General features: G+C 35.0%; 1 protein-coding gene across 13 annotated transcripts in view; it reads right to left on the bottom strand.

Moving 5' to 3' along the window:
- Positions 1-12,918, bottom strand: part of NBEA (neurobeachin) — a 671,041-nt gene that overhangs the window by 424,597 nt on the left and 233,526 nt on the right. The gene's annotated exons all lie outside the window — the stretch shown is intronic.

Genomic DNA, 12,918 nt, shown 5'->3' with positions numbered 1-12,918 from the left:
TTTTCTTGAATTAATACTCTCTAAATTGTTGCAAGCCTTTGATTACTTTCCAGAGAACTGAAAAATTCGATTTCAACATTTTTTTTTTTTTTTAAGGAAGATTAGCCCTGAGCTAAAATCTGCCGCCAATCCTCTTCTTTTTGCTGAGGAAGCCCAGCCCTGAGCTAACATCCGTGCCTACCATCTTCCTCTACTTTTTATGTGGGACGCCTGCCACAGCATGGCTTGACAAGTGATGCACAGGTCTGCAAACCAGCAAGCCTGGGCCACCAAGTGGAGTGTGCGAACTTAACCCCTGCATCACCAGGCCGGCCCCATGATTTCAACAATTTTTGCCAGTGTTCTCATTGCTTTTTTGGAGGAGCAGTTTTTTGGAGGTCCTTATTTCTCTCTTCCAGAAGTCCCATCTCCTAAGTGATGTTTAAAATTGAAATTTTAGTATAGTTCCAATTTGCACATTTTAAATAAAATATCAATTTGAAATTTTAAAATATTCATATATACATATTTTGCTTTTCTCTTGCCCTAGCTTGTGTTTGTACTCTTTTTCTTCTCAAAGAAAAAAAATACTTTTCCTGCTGAAATACATCACACATTTCTATAATGTATTGGAGGCAACCATTAACACTACTAATAAAATGCCAACATATATGCCTAAAAATTTTATGTTGCAGAAAAACAACCATCAAATATAGTATAACTCTGTTGATATCAATTAGATAAGCCACAATTTACATATTACATATGGTTAAGAGTTCAAGCTTTGAAATAAGACTGTTTGACTTTCAGTCAAGACTTCTTTACCACTTATTAGCTTTATGATGTAGGATGAGCCATTTAACTTTTCTCAGCCTCACTCTTTTATCTGTAAAATGGGCATAATAATAGTACATACATTAGAGGAATGTTGTGATGATTAAAGAGCATAATTCACAAATAGCGCCTAGCATAATCTCAGTATAAAGTTTTGTACCTGCTGCTGCTATTATCAATTGTACTGTTATCACAATTACCGTCATCAACATCATCATCATATCCTATAGGATCCTATGTCCTACTTAAAAGAAAATACACAGCCCAACTACTCTATCAGTTATTCTCTCTACTCATCTTCAATTTCCGTCTCTCTTCCTAGCTCTGGTCCCTTTATCTGTAGACCAATAACTCCTACCCTAAAAGAAGAATCTCTCACTCTCACCTCCCCTTATATTTCTAACCCTTAAGCTACTTTGGGTGGTTCTCCTTTCTTTCTAAAGGGAATATGTCATAACAAAAAGATCACGGGAATGTAATCAAATTGATCAAAGTTCCAATTTTTTCTCCACAACTTACTAGTTTTCCACACTATCTTGGATAAATTAGTTATGCAACTCTGAAAGAGTTGCAAGAACTGCACTTGAAAATGTAGATCTTAAGTATGCTGTTAGGCTTAAGAAATCTCTCAAGCTATCACCTGTAATGTCCTTCTTTAATTGAGCTTTCCAAAGACTTAGAAGATTTCCATAGACATCTCAAAATTAATACACTTAGATACCTGTTTCCTTCCCCAGATTAGGGAAGTTTTAAGCCATTATTTCTTCAAATAAGATTTCTACCCCTTTCTCCCTCTCTTCTCCTTCTGTGAGCCCTATAATGTGAATGTTAGTCCATCTGATGCTGTCCCATAAGCCCTTTGTGCTGTCTTCACTTTTTTCATTCTTTTTTTCTTTTTGCTGCTCTGGGTGAGTTCCATTGCCCTGTCTTCAAGTTGACTGATCCTTTCTTCTGCTTCATTTAGTCTCATGTTGACACCCTCCAGTGTATTTTTCAGTTTAGTTATTGTAGTCTTCAGCTCTGTGACTTTTATTTGGTACTTCCTTATATTTTTTTCTCTCTCTTTTGAAGCTCTGTGTTCATCCATTCTTCTCCCCAGTCCAGTGAGCATCGTTATGACTATTACCTTAAATTCTTTATCAGATAAATTACTCATCTCTGTGTCATTAAGGTTTTCTCCTGAGGTTTTATCTTGTTTTTCCATGTGCAACATATTCCTTTGTTTTTTTATTTTGCTTGACTCTCTGTGCTGGTTTATATACAGTAGGTGAAACAACCACCTCTCCCAGTCTTGAAGGAGTGGCCTTATGTAGAAGATGAACCTTGTTGTTCAACCCTGCCCCAGCTCTTTGTTGTCTCTCAAACCTTTGTGCTTGTCCAAGCAGCCTATTATATTTTTAACAGCTCCCACCTAGATCTCAACACTTGGATTTAGGCTAATTGAAAGCTATACCCTCAGACAGCAGCTTTTAAAAATATGCAAATATATACAGTTCTGTGGGACCACAAGCATAAGGCCCCCCGGCCACCAGAGTCAGATAATCCGGTGGTGTCCCTTGCATGGCAGTTGCAAACCTGAGGTTCCATATGAGTATATAAGCTCTTTTCTAGGAGATACCATTGAGCTGGAGCAAGTCATAAAGACATTATCAAGATGGCATCCACAGCCTAAGTTCCTTGAGAGGAGCCTAAGTTCATTGAGAGAAGCTCCACAGGCCACTAGATGTATATCAATTCTGAAGCCTGCCCCTCAGACTGAAGCTCCAGCACAAGCAACAAGGCCTCCTTCACAGAAAGACTGGAGGGTATGCCTCAACTGGCTGTCCATGCAGTGCCCTGGGGATGGCAGCCTGCCAAAAACCATCTCTCTGATTGCCACAGTTCCTTTGGACCCAGGAAGGCAAGCCCTGCTGGCCACCAGAGCCAGGCAATCAAGGGGGGATTCCGTGGGTGGCAGCCTCAAAACCCAGGGCACTAGATGTAAATACCAGGGCACCAGACACGTATAAAACTCCCTTCCAGGAGATTCTAGCACTCTAAAGCCTGGCAGAGGGAGAATGCAAAGAGAGTACCCACCCTCTAAGGTCTCTAAAAAGGATTATAGTCAGCCCATAGACACTTGTTTAATTAGAAGCCTGCCCATCAAGCTGTAGCCATGATAATTATCTAATAGGCCTCTTTCACAGAAAGAGAAGTCCTGGGTCTGTTGCCTTTTGCTGTGACCTGTGTTTAACAACTCCTTCTCCATTGGCTACAATCCTGTGGAACCCTGAGCATAAGCCCCACTGGGCACCAGAGCCAGGCAGTCAAGAGGCATTGCCTGGTGGCAGCTACAAAAATTAGGAAAGCAGACTTGTGTGGACTAAATTATCCAATCTCCAATCAAAAGATATAGAGTGGCTGGGGGCCAGTCTCCTGGTCGAGTGGCTAAATTTCCACATGTTCCACTTCATTGGTCTGGTTTCACAAGTTCAGATTCTAGATGCAGACCTATACCATTCATCACGCCATGCTGTGGCAGCGATCCACATATAAAATAGAGGAAGATCGTCACAGATGTTAGCTCTGGACTAATCTTCCTCAAAAAAAGATACAGAGTGGCTGAATAAATAGAAAAACAAGACCATCTATATGTTACCTAGAAGATACTCACTTTAGATGTAAGGAGACACACAGACTGAGAGTGAAAGGATGGAAAAGATAACCCATGCAAACAGAAACCAAAATAAAGCTGGAGTAACTATACTTATATCAGACAAAACAGACTTTAAAACAAATACTGTAATAAGAGACAAAGATAAGCGTTACATAATGATTAAGGAGTCAATCCAAAAAGAGGATATAACATTTGTAAATATTTATGCACCCAAGATAGAAGCAACTACACATATAGAGGAAATCTTAACAGACCTAAAGAGAGAATTAGACAGCAATACAATAATAGTGGGGGACTTTAATACCCCACTACATCAATGAATAGATCCTCCACACAGAAAACCAACATGGAAACCTCAGACTTAAACAAAACGTTAGATAAGATGGACTTGATATATACATAACGTTTCATCCCAAAGCAACTGAATACACATTCTTCTCAAGTGTATATGGAACATTTTCCAGGATAGATCATATGTTAGGTAACAAGTCTTAATAAGTTTCAAAGCATTGAAATCATATTGAGCATATTTTCTGACCACAATGATATAAAACCAGAAATTAATTACATGAAGAAAACTGGAAAATTCACAAATATGTGGAGATTAAACAACACGCTACTGAAAAACCAATGGGTCAAAGAAGAAAGCAAAAAATACCTTGAAACAAATGAAAATGTAAATAATAACATACCAAAATTTGTTGGATGCAGCAAATGCAGTTCTAAGAGGGAAATTCACAGCAATAAATGCCTCCCTCAAGAAATGAGAGAAGTCTCAAATAAACAACCTAACTTTATACCTCAAGGAACTAGCAAAAGAAGAACAAACAAAGCCCAAAGTTAGTAGAAGGAAAGAAATAGCAAAGATCAGAGCAGAAAGAAATGAAATAGAGATTAAAAGACAACAGAGAAGATGAATGAAATGTAGAATTGGAGGGAACTCTTCCAAACTCAACTTATAATGCCAGTATTACCCTGATACCAAAACCAGACAAGGACATCACAAGAAGAGAAAATTACAGGCCAATATCCCTGATGAACATAGATGTAAAAATCCTCAACAAAATATTAGCAAACCAAAATCAACAATACATTAAAAGGATCATATACCACAATCAAGTGGGATTTAATATAGAGATGCAAGAATGGTTCAACATCTGCAAATCAGTCAATGTGATACACCACATTAACAAAATGAAGGGAGAAAAATCATATGGTCATCTCAATAGATGCAAAAAAACCATTTGACAAAATTCAGCATCTATTTATTATAAAAATTCTCAACAGAGGGTACCTCAACATAATAAAGGCCACAAATGACAAGCCCACAGCTAACTTCACACTCAACAGTAAAAAACTCAAAGCTTTTCCTCTAAGATCAGGAACAAGACAAGGATGCCCACTCTTGCCACTTTTATTCAACACAGTATTAGAAGTACTAGCCAGATCAATTAGGCAAGAAAAAAAAATTAAAGGCATCTGAATTGGAAAGGAAGAAGTAAAACTGTCATTCTTTGCAGGTGACATGATATTACACATAGAAAATCCTAAAGACTTGATTAAAACTGTTAGAACTAGTAAATGAACTCAGTAAACTTGTAGGATACAAAATCAATACATCAAAATCTGTTGCATTGCTATACACTAATGAGGAACTATGAGAAAGAGAAATTAAGAAAACAATCCCATTTACAACTGCATCAAAAAGAATTAAAATACCTAGGAATAAATATAACTAAGCAGGTGAGAGACCTGTATATGGAGAACTAGAAGATACTAATGAAAGAAACTGAAGAAGACACAAATAAATGGAAAGATATTGTGTGCTCATGGATTGGAAGAATCAATACTGTTAAAATGTGAGACTATCTAAAGCAATTCACAAATTCAACGCAATGACACTTTTCACAGAAATAGAATAAATAATCCTAAAATTTATATGAAACCACAAAAGACCTTGAATAGCCAAAGCAATCTTGAGAAAGAAAAACAAAGCTGGAGGCATCACACTCCCTGATTTCAAACTATTTTACAAAGCTACAGTAATTAAAACAGTAAGGTATTGGTATAAAAACAGACACATAGATCCATGGAACAGAATAGAGAACCCAGAAATAAACCCACACATATATGGTCAATTAATTTATGACAAAGGAGCCAAAAACATGCAATGGGAAAAAGAGAGTCTCTTCAATAAATGATGTTGGGAAAACAGGACAGACACACATGCAAAAGAACAAAATTCTACTGCTATCTTGTACCATATACAAAAATTAACTCAAAATGGATTAAAGACTCGAACATAAGACCTGAAACCATAAAACTCCTAGAAGAAAACATTAGCAGTAAGCTCCCTGACATAGGTCTTGGCAATGACTTTTTGAATCTGACACCAAAAGCAAAAGCAACAACTGTAAAAATAAACAAGCAAGACTATATCAAAGAAAAACCTTCTGTATAGCTAAGGAAACTATCAACAAAATAAAAAGACAACCTATTAAGTGGGATAAAATATTTGCAAATCATTTATCTGATAAGGGGCTAATATCCAAAACATATAAAGAACTCATACAACTCAACAGGAAAAAAAATAATCCAATTAAAAAATGGGCAGAAGATCTGAAGAGACATTTTTCCAAAGACGGCATACAGATGGCCAACAGTACATAAAAAGATGCTCAACATCATTCATCATCAGGGAAATGCAAATCAAAACCACAATAAGATATCACCTCACACCTCTTAAAATGGCTCTTATCAAAAAGACAAGAAATAACAAGTGTTAGAGACGATGTGAAGAAAAGGGAACGCTTGTGCACTGTTTGTAGGAATGTAAATTGGTGCAGCCACTTTGGAAAACAGTACGGAGGTTCCTCAAAATAGAACTACCATATGATCCAGCAATTCCAATTCTGGGTATTTATCTGAAGAAAACGCAAACACTAATTCAAAAAGATACATGCACTCCATGTTCATTGCAGCATTATTTGCAATAGCCAAGATATGGAAACAACTTAAGTGTCCACTGATGAATTAACAGATAAAGAAATTAGGGTATACATATACAATGGAATGTTCTTCAGCCATAAAAAAGAATGAAATCTTGCCATTTGTGACAACATGGATGGGCCTTGAGGGCATTATGCTAAGTGAAGTAAGTCAGAAAGAAAAAGACAAATATCATAAGATCTCTCTTATATGTGGAATGTAAAAAAACAACCTAAGCTTATAGATACAGAGAACAGATTGCCAGAGGAGCGGCGTAGAGGGTGGGAGAAATGGGTGAAGGGGGTCAAAGGGTAAAAATTAAAAAAAAACTCAACACATCTAAGACGCAAGTCTTAATCATTCTCTTTGACCTTACCTGCCTGCATTCTTGTTTGATAAATGGCTATTTGATCATTTCAATACTTCAGACCAGACAGCCAGGTGTCATCTTTGAAAACTTTGCATACCCTCATACCCCATATCAAATCAATTACCACATCCTGTCAATTTTACCTCCAAAGTAAGCCTCTAATTTATCTTCCTCTTCGGTCTCCACTGCCACCACACCTTAGTTCTAAGCAATAGCATCTCTTACCCAGAAAGCAACAACCTCCAATTGGTTTATCCAGTTTCCCTCAATGCCCCTCTAATCTCTTCCCTCATTGTACCTAGAATACTCTTTTAAAATTGTAAACCAGATTATGATACTTAGAGTAGGCAGAAAAATGTCCCCCAAAGATGTCCAGATCCTAATTCTCATAACCTGTGAATGTCACCTTAAATGGCAAAAAGAACACTAAATGGAAGGGCTTTGAGAAGAGGAGACTATGTGGGATTATCCAGGTGGGCCCAATCTAACCTCAAGAGTCTTTAGAAGCAGAAAACCTTTCCAGGCTGTGCTCAGGATGTGACTACAGAAGAATATTCTGAGAGATGCACTGTTCCTGGTTTTAAAGATGGAGGAAGAAAGAGAAAGGCCAGGAGCCAAAGAATGTGGGTGGCCTCTAGGAGCTGGAAAAGGCAAGGAAAATGGATTCTACTCAAGAGCCTCCAGAAATGAATGCAGCCTTGACGATGTCTTGATTTTAGCCTGGTGAAATCCATGCTAGACTTCTGATTTACAGAACTGTCAGATAATGAATTTGTGTTGTTTTAGGACAATAAGTCTGTGGTAATTTGTTATGGCAGCAGTAGAACACTAACACAATGCTCATTTGCTTGGTTTAAAAACCATATCCTTAATATAGTTTACAGACCCTACATGATTTGGTTCCTGCCTACCTATCTAAACTCATAGAATGATTCTCTTTCTCTTGATTCTTATGTTTTAACTACCTATGTTCCCAGACTATGCCAAGGAATTTCTCTGAACATGTGGCTGCCTTTTCAGGAATGTGCTTCCACTGTCCCCATTCTTTCTCCTAAACTAAGTGAATTTATCCTTTGGTTCCCAGCTTAAATGTCACTTCTATGAGAGGCCTTTCCCATCCCCCAAATTAAATTAGGTTTCTTCTTTTGTACTTTCTCACAATCAGTAATTTTATTTCTTAGGATGCAACATAACTTCCAATTATATATTTAAGTGTGTGGTTTCCAAAAGTGTATCTTCCTCACTCAAATGTTAGCTGTATAAGTATAGGGACTTTCTGCTTACTATTATATATCCCTAGTACAGGAAACCATTCATTTATTCAGCAAATATATAATGAAGAAATCATAAAGTAAATTGAAAGAAAGGTTAAATTAGAAGATGAAAGAAAGAAAAAAGAGGAAAGGGGGACTTTTGTTGGTACCTTTACTGATATTGAAAACAGACGTTTATCTTAAAGAGCTGAAATTTTTAAAAGATATTTGCTAGGAATAACTGGGCATGATTTTCACCTGTAAATAACTGAAATAGGTAATATATTCAACATCAGTAGCCAAAAAGAATTCTATAAATATTTTATTGATGACAGTGTTTCAGAGTATTTGTAAAATAAATTATAATGTATCCACTTAATGGATCCATAAAAAATAATTCCAAAAGGAAGAGAAAACAACAAATTTACAATATTGAAAACCTTAGTGTTGATTATATGAAGGTAACAATTTGTTTAAAAAGTATTAACTTTATTTCTAAGTATACAATATATAAAAACTGAGTGGTAAAAATATTTGTATATAAATTATTGTCATATCCTTATTGTTTCCTTAAGATACAATTCTAAAAGTGAAATTACTAGATCAAGGGTTATGGATATTTTTATGCTATCCATACTTAAAAATTTACATACTTTATTATGTAAAGTGCACATATTTACATTTTCACCCTTCAAAATTTTGGCCAATTTGCAAATTATGGTACATTTTTGTTTCAATACAAATTTATTTGATTATTAGATTTAAATAAATTTTCCTTATTTGTACTGTACATTGTCTTTCTTTTGCTAGCTGTTTAGTATTTCCGAAATTTTTCCATTTCTGTGGTATATTCTTTTAATTGATCTGTAAGAGCTCTTTATTCATTAAGGCTATTAACTTTTATCACATAAGTGTAAATTTTTTCCTGTTTTCATTTCTCTTTTAATTTTGTTAATGCTTAGACATGTAGATGCATAAAACTTTCATTTAGCCACATCTTTTCCCTTACAACTTCAGCCTTTGATTTTATGATTTACAACACCGTTTCTTATATTATATAACAGTAGTCTTAATTTTCTTGAATTATGTTAATTTTCATTTTTACCTTTATATTTTAATACATAGGGAATTTATTCGGCATAATGTATGAAATAAGAACACAAATTAATTTTTCTCAAATGGTTGCCTCATTTGGTAATCGCAATACCATTTGCAAAATGATACTTTCCCTTTCATTTGATTAGAAAAGTTTTATTTATAATATATAAAGTGCTCATACAAATTTCAATCCATTTATACACTGTTTATGCCATATGTCTATTCTTGTACTGGTAGCACATTAATTTTTTTATTTTCTGTGTAAATTCTTCTCCCTGAAAATTGTTCAAGGAAAACTAATATAACAAATTTATTTATAAGTTCACCTAAATATTAACTTTCTTCTGATTAAACCTAAAGTGAAATAATTAACATAAAGCTTCTACAGCTTCTAGGACAAGTTATAAATAAAAGATTCTTGTCTCTTTCTTCAGCATGTTTATTAATGAAATACATTTTATGGCTACCATCAATACTCGACTTTCTAGAAAACTGCTTAGCTTTCTCATTGGCTTACACCGTTACTTAATATTTACTGTATTAGCTTCCAAGTGCCACACTAGGTCTCAGGGACTACCCTAATGAAGTACACATTCTAATAAACAAACAATTAAATTGTATAAGTGCAAGAAGGGAAATAAAGAGTATGCTATAATAGAGAATAGGGTGGTCAAGGTGAGGAAGCTACTTAGCTACAGTAGTCAGAGAAGGCCTCTGTGAGGAGGTGACCTTTAAGCAGATACCTGAAGGACGAGTATGCACCAGTCATGCAAAAAAAAATAGGAAAAAGAACCAAAAACCAAGAACAAAACACAAAGATCATGAGGCAGAAAAGTGCTTGGCATGCTTAAAGGACTAAAAGGTAATCTGATTGTAGCATAGTGAGCAAATGGAAAAGTAACATGAGATAGAGTTGGAAAGGTGTTCAGCAGTCAGATTATCCAGGGCCCATGTGCTATTTTACTTTAAATGCTATTAGAAAATCTTAGGTCAAAAAGGGACACAATCTCATTTGCATTTTAAAACAAATCCAGAAAAATTGTAAAAAATAAAATAAAGGTCAGTAAGAGAAGAGGTGAGGAAACTACTACGGAGGCAATCATAGTAATTCAGGTAAATTAGAACTACAGTAGTCTTGCTACTGTAAGTTAAGTCATTATAACTTTATCCCCACAATCAAAGGAAGTCTTTAGAAATTTTTAGAAGGAAAAATTACCTTTTATATTTGTTATATATTAAATGTAACTCATTTCATTATATTATTTTATTATATTATATACTGTTATTTAAAAAATTGTCATCAGTAACAGACTAAATGACTAGACACAAGAAGTCTAATGAAGAAACTCCAAGAAGGAAAAAGACTTTGAAGTAAGGAGACTATCAAAGATTAAAAAGAAGAGAGAGGTCAGAGTGCTAGTTTAGAATTTTTTAAAAGGATCAATAATGAGCTGAAAGCAGAGAATGAAGGGTGAAGGAGTTGAAGAGTAGTCCAGATCAACGCCTCTCAAACTATCTGTGAAAATTTACCTTTTCTTTTCAATCCATCATTGAATGACATTTTTGGAAAATAAATTAAAAATAAAGTATTCAAAAAGAAATTTTTAATAGTACACAAAATATAGGCACAAATGTTTTTATTATTTGATTCCATAGACATGAAATTAAATTTCAATAAATATAATCAAAACACAGATAACACTGGGAAAAATAAACAATTATAAACAACTGTCCATGTTGTTCACTGAAAGTGTGTGTAGAGGTGATCAATATAGACAAATGTTATTATACTTGTAACTTTTTTTCACTACACATGATAACCAAACAAAAAGATTTAAGCAAACAGTGATTCCCCAAAGAAATGCCTATATAAACGTTTTGAACAAACATTGGGAATATGAATACTTAAATTTTATAATGTGACAATGAGCTTTTTGCTTGCTAAGTTATCTAATCCAAGTTGAACTGGCAATAATGCTACTCACAGGAATAACATATAGCTAACCTGTTTTTGTTTTACTTCAATAACATGCAGAGTGGAGAAAGCAGTGTCATAGAGGTGGGTTGATGGAATGAAAACTCAGAAGGTTCAGAATATTCACTTTAAACTTCTGCCCAAAATGAAAACAGAAATGCTGTATCTTTGAAATATACCCTCAATGATCATCAATATCCAGTTCCAGTAATTTATCCTGTATAGTTATAATCAAATATAAATCATTTCAATGAAATTATTGAAAATTATTTCAATTCTTTCAATGAAAGAAATGGATTCCAATTCCATGAATTTCTTCTAATAGAAAATAAAACACAAAGCATTCTACCAAATGCATAAGACGAGAGGAAATAGCTTTTTAAGGGTGAACAAAATCAAGATCATTCTTAAAGATCAAGACACTTCATTGATTATTATTAAATACTCATTATTATTAAATTATGAAACGTGTCATAGGAACTGTGTACTTTGAAGATTCTAACTTTTACTTTTGTCCTTTGATCTTTTCTGCCACTAAAAAACCACACAGCAATCTTCCCCGTTTTGGAAGTACTTAGTTCATTAAAAATACTTTACATGTCTGACAAAGAACCCAGTCCTTTCAGTCTTTAAAGTGGAATCAAACTGGTTTCTCACATCTTGTAAAAACATTAACAATTGACTGTAGTTCTGACATCATCAACAGAACTTTTCCATTCAATAACCAGTGCATCACAGCATGCGAGAACAGTCACTTACAACCAGCTTCCATATTATCACATACTAAAGAGAATAACAGCAAATTTACCACATCAGCCTTAAAGTAATTCAAAATTTTATTATACCACTAAGACCACTGTGCAGCTCAGTTACAATTGTTTTCACAACAAAACTTGCTTGATAAAGAAAGCAGTACATTGATCTTCTGATGCAGGCGTCTTAATCTCCAGAATATTTTCCAGTCACTATAGCTAAGCCTTTGGAACATACTTCTACACAAAAAAGACTCCAAATGACATTTAATCTAAGCTAAAATAATCCTTCTTAGTTTATACAGTTTAGAGACAATGTTTTTGTGAGCAATAACGCTGAAAAGAAAGGATTTCTTCTCCATTTCATCAGGATGCTCAAATGTTGCACATTTATTAAAAATATCTGTGCATTCATCAAGTTGTAACAAAAACACTTTGCTGCTTTGTTCTATAAGTTGGTCTGCCATACCATTAGCCGATGTATGGAGTACCTTGAACTATGGTATCATCTGGAACTCAGAATTCTCTCCAAACTCATTCCAGTTATTGGCAGAATTCAGTTCCTTGTTGTAAGCTAAAGTTCCCCACTTTCTTGCTGACTGTCCACTGGGTAGTGCTCTCAGCTCCTACAATGTTAGCTCAGGTCTTTGTCCCACGGTCATCTCCACTTCAGCAACGAAGAACTAACTTCATGTCAAATCCCTCTCACACTTTGAGTCTCTCTGACTTCCTGTTCGGCAACCAGCCACAGACAACTCTGCCTTTACAGGGCTCATGTGATTAGCTTAGGGCCACCTGGATAATCACCTTTTCTGAAAAGCAATTGTGCTATATAACATAACATAGTCATAGAAGTCAAATCTATCATATTCACTATCTCAGGAATTATGCAGGGTGTGTACACAGAAAAATCTTGGGGGGGGGGTGCAGAATTCAGCCTACCACAATCCTTTGTTCTGCAGGGATTAATCTCATGTTAACCTTACCCAGAGACATCTCTGGGTAAGAAAAAA

The sequence above is a fragment of the Equus przewalskii genome, chromosome 16 (assembly GCF_037783145.1).
Source record: "Equus przewalskii isolate Varuska chromosome 16, EquPr2, whole genome shotgun sequence".
Lineage (NCBI taxonomy): Eukaryota > Metazoa > Chordata > Mammalia > Perissodactyla > Equidae > Equus > Equus przewalskii.
This window is presented reverse-complemented; position numbering and strand designations above follow the sequence as displayed.